We start from the raw sequence: 10,969 nt of genomic DNA on the forward strand, positions 1-10,969 counted from the left end.
GCGAATCGTGTGTTATTAACTCACAACTGTGAATCGTGTGTTATTGACTCACAACTACGAATAGTGTGTTATTAACCCACAACTGTGAATAGTGTATTATTAACCCACAACTGTGAATAGTGTATTATTAACCCACAACTGTGAATAGTGTATTATTAACCCACAACTGTGAATCGTGTGTTATTAACCCACTACTGTGAATCATGTGTTATTAACCCACAACTGTGAATCGTGTGTTATTAACCCACAACTATGAAGTGTTTTATTTACGCACAACTGTGAATAGTGTATTATTAACCCACAACTGTGAATAGTGTGTTATTAACCCACAACTGTGAATCGTGTGTTATTAACCCACAAATGTGAATCGTGTGTTATTATCCCACAACTGTGAATCGTGTGTTATTATCCCACAACTGTGAATTGTGTGTTATTAACTCACAACTGTGAATAGTGTGTTATTATTCCACAACTGTGAATAGTGTGTTATTAACTCACAACTGTGAATCGTGTGTTATTAACTCACAACTGTGAATCGCGTATTATTAACTCACAACTGTGAATAGTGTATTATTAACTCTCAGCTATGAATGGTGTGTTATTAACTCACAACTGTGAATCGTGTGTTATTTACCCCAACTGTGAATTCGTGTTTTATTAACCCACAGCTGTGAATCGTGTGTTATTAACCCACAACTGTGAATCGTCAGTTATTAAACCACAACTGTGAACCGTGTGTTATTAACCCACAACTGTGAATCGTCAGTTATTAACCCACAACTGTGAATAGTGTGTTATTAACCCACAACTGCGAATCGTGTGTTATTAACCCCCAACTGTGAACAGTGTGTTATTAACCCACAACTGTGAATAGTGTGTTCTTAACCCACAGCTGTGAATCGTGTGTTATTAACCTCCAAGTGTGAATCATGTGTTATTATCCCCCAACTGTGTATCGTGTGTTATTAACCTACAACTGTGAATCGTGTGTTATTTTCCCCCAACTGTGAATCGTGTGTTATTACCCCACAACTGTGAATAGTGTGTTATTAACTCACAACTGTGAATAGTCTGTTATTAACCCACAACTGTGAACCGTGTGTTATTAACTCACAACTGTGAATCCTGTTATTAACCCACTACTGTGAATCGCGTGTTATTAACTCACAACAGTGAATCGTGTGTTATTAACCCCAACTGTGAATCGTGTGTTATTAACCCCCAACTGTGAATAGTGTGTTATGAACCCACAACTGTGAATAGTGTGTTATTAACCCACAACTGTGAATAGTGTGTTATTAACCCACTACTGTGAATCGTGTGTTATTAACTCCCACAACTGTGAATAGTGTGTTATTAACCCAATCAGTGTATCGTGTGTTATTAACCTACAACTGTGAATCGTGTGTTATTAACCCAATCAGTGTATCGTGTGTTATTAACCCACAACTGTGAATCGTGTGTTATTAACCCACAGCTGTGAATCGTGTGTTATTAACTCACAACTGTGAATCGTGTGTTATTATCCCCCAACTGTGAATCGTGTGTTATTATCCCCCAACTGTGAATCGTGTGTTATTACCCCACAACTGTGAATCATGTGTTATTAACCCACTACTGTGAATCGCGTGTTATTAACTCACAACTGTGAATAGTGTGTAATTAACCCACAACTGTGAACCGTGTGTTATTAACCCACTACTGTGAATCGCGTGTTATTAACTCACAACTGTGAATAGTGTGTTAGTAACCCACAACTGTGAAAAGTGTGTTATTAACCCACAGCTCTGAATCGTGTGTTATTAACCCACAACTGTGAATCGTGTGTTATTAATCCCCAACAGTGAATAGTGTGTTATTAACCCACAACTGCGAATCGTGTGTTATTAACCCCCACAACTGTGAATAGTGTGTTAATAACTCACAACGGAGAATCATGTGTTATTAACCCACAACTGTGAATAGTGTGTTATTAACCCACAACTGAGAATAGTGTGTTATTAACTCACAACTGTGAATAGTGTGTTATTAACCCACAACTGTGAATCGTGTGTTATTAACCCACAACTGTGAATAGTGTGTTTTTAAGCCACAACTGTGAATCATGTGTTATTAACCCACAACTGTGAATAGTGTGTTATTAACCCAAAACTGTGAATCGTGTGTTATTAACCCACAACTGTGAATAGTGTGTTATTAACCCACAACTGTTAATCGTGTGTTATTAACCCACAACTGAGAATCGTGTGTTATTAACCCACAACTGTGAATAGTGGTGTTATTAACCCACAACTGTGAATCGTGTGTTATTAACTCACATCAGTGTATCGTGTGTTATTAAGCTACAACTGTGAATCGTGTGTTATTATCCCCCAACTGTGAATAGTGTGTTATTAACCCACAACTGAGAATAGTGTGTTATTAACCCACAACTGTGAATAGTGTGTTATTAACTCACAACTGTGAATAGTGTGTTATTAAGCTACAACTGTGAATCGTGTGTTATTATCCCCCAACTGTGAATAGTGTGTTATTAACTCACAACTGAGAATAGTGTGTTATTAACCCACAACTGTGAATAGTGTTTTATTAACCCACAACTGTGAATCGTGTGTTATTAACTCACAACTGTGAATAGTGTGTTATTAACACACAACCGTGAATAGTGTGTTATTAACTCACAACAGTGAATAGTGTGTTATTTACCCACAACTGTGAATGGTTTGTTATTAACCCACAACTGTGAATAATGTGTTCTTAACTCGCATCTGTGAATCATGTGTTATTAACCCACAACTGTGAATAGTGTGTTATTAACTCGCAACTGTGAATCATGTGTTATTAACCCACAACTGTGAATAGTGTGTTATTAACTCACAACTGTGAATAGTGTGTTATTACCCCACAACTGTGAATGGTGTGTTATTAACTCAAATCTGTGAATCGTGTTATTAACCCACAACTGTGAATCGCGTGTTATTAACTCACAACTGTGAATAGTGTGTTATTAACCCACAACTGTGAAGAGTGTGTTATTAACCAACAACTGCGAATCGTGTGTTATTAACTCACAACTGTGAATCGTGTGTTATTGACTCACAACTACGAATAGTGTGTTATTAACCCACAACTGTGAATAGTGTATTATTAACCCACAACTGTGAATAGTGTGTTATTAACCCACAACTGTGAATCGTGTGTTATTAACCCACAACTGTGAATCGTGTGTTATTATCCCACAACTGTGAATCGTGTGTTATTAACTCACAACTGTGAATCGTGTATTATTAACCCACAACTGTGAATAGTGTATTATTAACCCACAACCGTGAATAGTGTGTTATTAACCCACAACTGTGAATACTGTATTATTAACCCACAACTGTGAATCGTGTGTTATTAACTCACAACTGTGAATCGTGTGTTATTAACCCACAACTGTGACTTGTGTGATATTAACCCCAACTGTGAATCGTGTGATATTAACCCACAACTGTGAATCGTGTGTTATTAACCCCAACTGTGAATAGTGTTATTAACCCACAACTGTGAATCGTGTGTTATTAACCCACTACTGTGAATCATGTGTTATTAACCCACAACTGTGAATCGTGTGTTATTAACCCACAACTATGAAGTGTTTTATTTACGCACAACTGTGAATCGTGTGTTATTAACCCACAACTGTGAATCGTGTGTTATTAACTCACAACTGTGAATCGTGTGTTATTAACCCCAACTGTGAATTGTGTGATATTAACCCACAACTGAGAATTGTGTGTTATCTCGCAACTGTGAATCATGTGTTATTAACTCACAACTGTGAATCGTGTGTTATTAACCCACAACTGTGAATAGTGTGTTATTTACCCACAACTGTGAATAGTGTGTTATTCACTCACAACTATTAGTGTGTTATTAACTCACAACTATGAATAGTGTGTTATTAACCCACAACTGTGAATCGTGTGTTATTAACACACAACTGTGAATCGTGTTATTAACTCAAAACTGTGAATAGTATGTTATGAACTCACACCTGTGAATCGTGTGTTATTAACCCACAACTGTGAATCGCGTGTTATTAACCCACAACTGTGAATCGTGTGTTATTATCCGCCAACTGTGAATCGTGTGTTATTAACCCACAACTGTGAATCGCGTGTTATTACCCCACAACTGTGAATAGTGTGTTATTAACCCACAACTGTGAATCGTGTTTTATTAACCCACAACTGTGAATCGTGTTTTATTAACTCACAACTGAGAATAGTGTGTTATTAACCCACAACTGTGAATGGTTTCTTATTAACCCACACTGCGAATAGTGTGTTATTCATCCACAACTGTGAATCGTGTGTTATTAACCCACAACTGTGAATCGTGTGTTATTAACCCACAACTGTGAATCGTGTGTTATTAACACACAACCATGAATAGTGTGTTATTATCCCCCAACTGTGAATCGTGTGTTATTATCCCCCAACTGTGAATCGTGTGTTATTAACCCACAACTGTGAATCGTGTGTTATTAACACACAACCATGAATAGTGTGTTATTATCCCCCAACTGTGAATCGTGTGTTATTATCCCCCAACTGTGAATCGTGTGTTATTACCCCACAACTGTGAATAGTGTGTTATTAACTCAAAACTGTGAATCGTGTTATTAACCCACTACTGTGAATCGTGTTTTATTAACTTACAACTGTGAATAGTGTGTTATTAACTCACAACTGTGAATAGTATGTTATTAACCCACAACTGTGAATAGTGTGTTATTAATCCACAACTGTGAATCGTGTGTTATTAACTCACAACTGTGAATCGTGTGTTATTATCCGCCAACTGTGAATCGTGTGTTATTACCCCACAACTGTGAATAGTGTGTTATTAACTCACAACTGTGAATCGTGTTATTAACCCACTACTGTGAATAGTGTGTTATTAACCCACAACTGTGAATCGTGTTTTATTAACCCACAACTGTGAATAGTGTGTTATTAACCCCCAACTGAGATTAGTTTGTTATTAACCCACAACTGTGAATGGTTTCTTATTAACCCACACTGTGAATAGTGTTTTTCAACCACAACTGTGAATCGTGTGTTATTAACACACAACCATGAATAGTGTGTTATTAACTCACAACTGTGAATAGTGTGTTATTAACCTACAACTGTGAATCGCGTGTTATTAACTCACAACTGTGAATAGTGTGTTATTAACCTACAACTGTGAATCGTGTTATTAACTCAAAACTGTGAATAGTGTGTTATTAACCCACTACTGTGAATCGTGTGTTATATACACACAACTGTCAATAGTGTGTTATTAACCCACAACTGTGAATAATGTGTTATTAACCCACAACTGTGAATCGTGTGTTATTAACTCACAACTGTGAACCGTGTGTTATTTACCCCAACTGTGAATCGTGTGTTATTAACCCACAGCTGTGAATCGTGTGTTATTAACCCACAACTGTGAATCGTGTATTATTAACCCACAACTGTGAATCGTGTGTTATTAACTCACAACTGTGAATCGTGTGTCATTAACCCACAACTGTGAATCGTGTGTTATTAACCCACAACTGTGAATTGTGTTTTATTAACTTACAACTGTGAATAGTGTGTTATTAACCCACAACTGTGAATCGTGTGTTATTAACTCCCAACTGTCAATAGTGTGTTATTAACCCACAACTGTGAATAGTGTGTTATTAACCCACAACTGTGAATAGTGTTATTAACTCACAACTGTGAATAGTGTTATTAACCCACAACTGTGAATCGTGTGTTATTAACCCACAACTGTGAATCATGTGTTATTAACACACAACTGTGAATCGTGTGTTATTAACCCACAACTGTGCATCGTGTGTTATTAACTCCCAACTGTGAATCGTGTGTTATTAACTCACAACTGTGAATCGTGTGTTATTAACCCACAGCTGTGAATCATGTGTTATTAACCCACAACTGTGAATCGTGTGTTATTAACTCACAACTGTGAATAGTGTGTTATTAACCCCCAACTGTGAATCGTGTGTTATTAACCCCCAACTGTGAATCGTGTGTTTTTAACCCACAACTGTGAATCGTGTGTTATTAACCCACAACTGTGAATCGTGTGTTATTAACTCAAAACTGTGAATCGTGTTATTAACCCACTACTGTGAATCGTGAGTTATTCACCCACAGCTGTGAATCGTGTGTTATAACCCACAACTGTGAATCGCCTGTTATTAACTCACAACTGTGAATAGTGTGTTATTAACTCACAACTGTGAATAGTATGTTATTAACCCACAACTGTGAATAGTGTGTTATTAACCCACAACTGTGAATCGTGTGTTATTAACTCACAACTGTGAATCGTGTGTTATTACCCCACAACTGTGAATCGTGTGTTATTATCCCACAACTGTGAATCGTGTGTTATTAACTCACAACTGTGAATCGTGTATTATTAACCCACAACTGTGAATAGTGTATTATTCACCCACAACCGTGAATAGTGTGTTATTAACCCACAACTGTGAATAGTGTATTATTAACCCACAACTGTGAATCGTGTGTTATTAACCCACAACTGTGAATCGTGTGTTATTAACCCACCACTGTGAATCGTGTGTTATTAACCCACAACTTTGAATCGTGTGTTATTAACTCACAACTGTGAATCATGTGTTATTAACCCACAACTGTGAATAGTGTGTTATTAACTCACAACTGTGAATCATGTGTTATTAACGCACAACTGTGAATAGTGTGTTATTAACCCACAACTGTGAATCGTGTGTTATTAACTCACAACTGTGAATCATGTGTTATTAACCCACAACTGTGAATAGTGTGTTATTAACGCACCACTGTGAATTGTGTGATATTAACCCCAACTGTGAATTGTGTGATATTAACCCACAACTGTGAATCGTGTGTTATTAATCCCAACTGTGAATAGTGTGTTATTAACCCACAACTGTGAATAATGTGTTACTAACTCACAACAGTGAATCGTGTGTTATTAACTCACAACTGTGAATAGTGTGTTATTAACCCACAACTTTGAATCGTGTGTTATTAACACCCAACTGTGAATAGTGTGTTATTAACCCACAACTGTGAATCGTGTGTTATGAACACCCAACTGTGAATCGTGTGTTATTAACTCACAACTGTGAATAGTGTGTTATTAACCCACAACTGTGAATCGTGTGTTATTAACCCACAGCTGTGAATCGTGTGTTATTAACCCACAACTGTGAATCGTGTGTTATTAACCCACAACTTTGAATCGTGTGTTATTAACTCCCAACTGTGAATCGTGTGTTATTAACCCACAACTGTGAATCGTGTGTTATTAACCCACAAATGTGAATCATGTGTTATTAACCCACAACTGTGAATCGTGTGTTATTAACTCCCAACTGTGAATCGTGTGTTATTAACTCACAACTGTGAATCGTGTGTTATTAACCCACAACTGTGAATCGTGTGTTATTAACCCCAGCTGTGAATCGTGTGTTATTAACCCACAACAGTGAATCGTGTGTTATTAACCCACAACAGTGAATCGTGTGTTATTAACTCACAACTGTGAATCGTGTGTTATTAACCCACAACTGTGAATCGTGTGTTATTAACTCACAACTGTGAATAGTGTGTTATTAACCCCCAACTGTGAATCGTGTGTTATTAACCCCCAACTGTGAATCGTGTGTTTTTAACCCACAACTGTGAATCATGTGTTATTAACCCACAACTGTGAATCGTGTGTTATTAACTCAAAACTGTGAATCGTGTTATTAACCCACGACTGTGAATCGTGTGTTATTCACCCACAGCTGTGAATCGTGTGTTATAACCCACAACTGTGAATCGCGTGTTATTAACTCACAACTGTGAATCGTGTGTTATTAACCCACAACTGTGAATCGTGTGTTATTAACTCAAAACTGTGAATCGTGTTATTAACCCACTACTGTGAATCGTGTGTTATTCACCCACAGCTGTGAATCGTGTGTTATAACCCACAACTGTGAATCGCGTGTTATTAACTCACAACTGTGAATAGTGTGTTATTAACTCACAACTGTGAATAGTATGTTTTTAACCCACAACTGTGAATCGTGTGTTATTAACTCACAACTGTGAATCGTGTGTTATTATCCGCTCACTGTGAATCGTGTGTTATTACCCCACAACTGTGAATCGTGTGTTATTATCCCACAACTGTGAATCGTGTGTTATTAACTCACAACTGTGAATCGTGTATTATTAACCCACAACTGTGAATAGTGTATTATTCACCCACAACCGTGAATAGTGTGTTATTAACCCACAACTGTGAATAGTGTATTATTAACCCACAACTGTGAATAGTGTGTTATTAACCCACAACTGTGAATCGTGTGTTATTAACCCACAACTGTGAATAGTGTGTTATCAACCCACAACTGTGAATCGTGTGTTGTCAACCCACAACTGTGAATCGTGTGTTATTAACCCACAACTGTGAATCGTGTGTTATTAACCCACCACTGTGAATCGTGTGTTATTAACCCACAACTTTGAATCGTGTGTTATTAACTCACAACTGTGAATCATGTGTTATTAACCCACAACTGTGAATAGTGTGTTATTAACTCACAACTGTGAATCATGTGTTATTAACGCACAACTGTGAATAGTGTGTTATTAACCCACAACTGTGAATCGTGTTATTAACTCACAACTGTGAATCATGTGTTATTAACCCACAACTGTGAATAGTGTGTTATTAACCCACCACTGTGAATAGTGTGTTATTAACTCACAACTGTGAATCATGTGTTATTAACCCACAACTGTGAATTGTGTGATATTAACCCCAACTGTGAATTGTGTGATATTAACCCACAACTGTGAATCGTGTGTTATTAATCCCAACTGTGAATAGTGTGTTATTAACCCCAACTGTGAATAGTGTGTTATTAACCCACAACTGTGAATCGTGTGTTATTAACCCACAACTGTGAATCGTGTGTTATTAAACCCCAACTGTGAATTGTGTGATATTAACCCACAACTGAGAATTGTGTGTTGTTATCTCGCAACTGCGAATCATGTGTTATTAACTCACAACTGTGAATCGTGTGTTATTAACCCACAACTGTGAATAGTGTGTTATTTACCCACAACTGTGAATAGTGTGTTATTCACTCACAACTATTAGTGTTATTAACTCACAACTATGAATAGTGTGTTATTAACCCACAACTGTGAATCGTGTGTTATTAACACACAACTGTGAATCGTGTGTTATTAACTCAAAACTGTGAACCGCGTGTTATTAACTCACAACTGTGAATAGTGTGTTATTAACCCACAACTGTGAATAGTGTGTTATTAACTCACAACTGTGAATCGTGTTATTAACCCACTACTGTGAATAGTGTGTTATTAACCCACAACTGTGAATCGTGTTTTATTAACCCACAACTGTGAATCGTGTGTTATTAACTCACAACTGTGAATGGTTTCTTATTAACCCACACTGCGAATAGTGTGTTATTCACCCACAACTGTGAATCGTGTGTTATTAACCCACAACTGTGAATCGTGTGTTATTAACCCACAACTGTGAATAGTGTGTTATTAACACACAAGTGTGAATCGTGTGTTATTAACACACAACTGTGAATCGTGTATTATTAACACACAACTATGAATAGTGTGTTATTATCCCCCAACTGTGAATCGTGTGTTATTATCCCCCAACTGTGAATCGTGTGTTATTACCCCACAACTGTGAATAGTGTGTTATTAACTCAAAACTGTGAATCGTGTTATTAACCCACTACTGTGAATCATGTGTTATTAACCCACAACTGTGAATCGTGTTTTATTAACTTACAACTGTGAATAGTGTGTTATTAACTCACAACTGTGAATAGTATGTTATTAACCCACAATAAAGTCCCGCACAGGAGACTGGTCAAGAAGGTAAGAGCCCATGGAATCCAGGGTGCCTTGGCACATTGGATACAAAACTGGCTTAGTGGCAGAAGGCAGAGGGTGATGGTCGAAGGTTGTTTTTGTGACTGGAAACCTGTGGCCAGTGGGGTACCACAGGGATCGGTGCTGGGTCCCTTGCTGTTTGTGGTCTACATTAATGACTTGGATATGAATGTAAAGGGTATGATCAGTAAATTCGCGGATGATACTAAAATTGGTAGGGTGGTAAATAGCGAGGAGGGTAGCCTCAGTCTGCAGAACGATATAGATGGGTTGGTCAGATGGGCGGAACAGTGGCAAATGGAATTTAACCCGGAAAAGTGCGAGGTGATGCACTTTGGGGGGTCTAACAAGGCAAGGGAATACACAATGAATGGTAAGACCCTAGGCAAGACGGAGGGTCAGAGGGATCTGGGTGTGCAGGTACACAGATCCCTGAAGGCGGCGGAACAGGTGGATAAGGTGGTAAAAAAGGCATATGGGATACTTGCCTTCATTAGCCGAGGCATAGAATATAAGAGCAAGGAGGTTATGATGGAGCTGTATAAAACACTGGTTAGGCCACAGCTGGAATACTGTGTGCAGTTCTGGTCGCCACACTACAGGAAAGATGTGATCGCGTTAGAGAGGGTGCAGAGGAGGTTCACCAGGATGTTACCAGGGCTGGAGCGCTTCAGCTATGAAGAGAGACTGGGCAGATTGGGTTTGTTTTCCTTGGAGCAGAGGAGGCTGAGGGGGGACATGATTGAGGTGTACAAAATTGTGAGGGGCATAGATAGGATGGATGCTGAGGAGCTTTTCCCCTTAGTAGAGGGGTCAATAACTAGGGGGCATAGATTCAAGGTAAAGGGAGGGAGGTTTAGAGGGGATTTGAGAAAGAACTTTTTCACCCAGAGGGTGGTTGGAGTCTGGAACTCACTGCCTGAAAGGGTTGTGGAGGCAGAAACCCTCACAACATTTAAGAA

Source organism: Somniosus microcephalus, chromosome 8, assembly GCF_052327205.1.
Source record: "Somniosus microcephalus isolate GS21.2 chromosome 8, FLI_Smic_1.0, whole genome shotgun sequence".
In the NCBI taxonomy this organism is placed as follows: domain Eukaryota; kingdom Metazoa; phylum Chordata; class Chondrichthyes; order Squaliformes; family Somniosidae; genus Somniosus; species Somniosus microcephalus.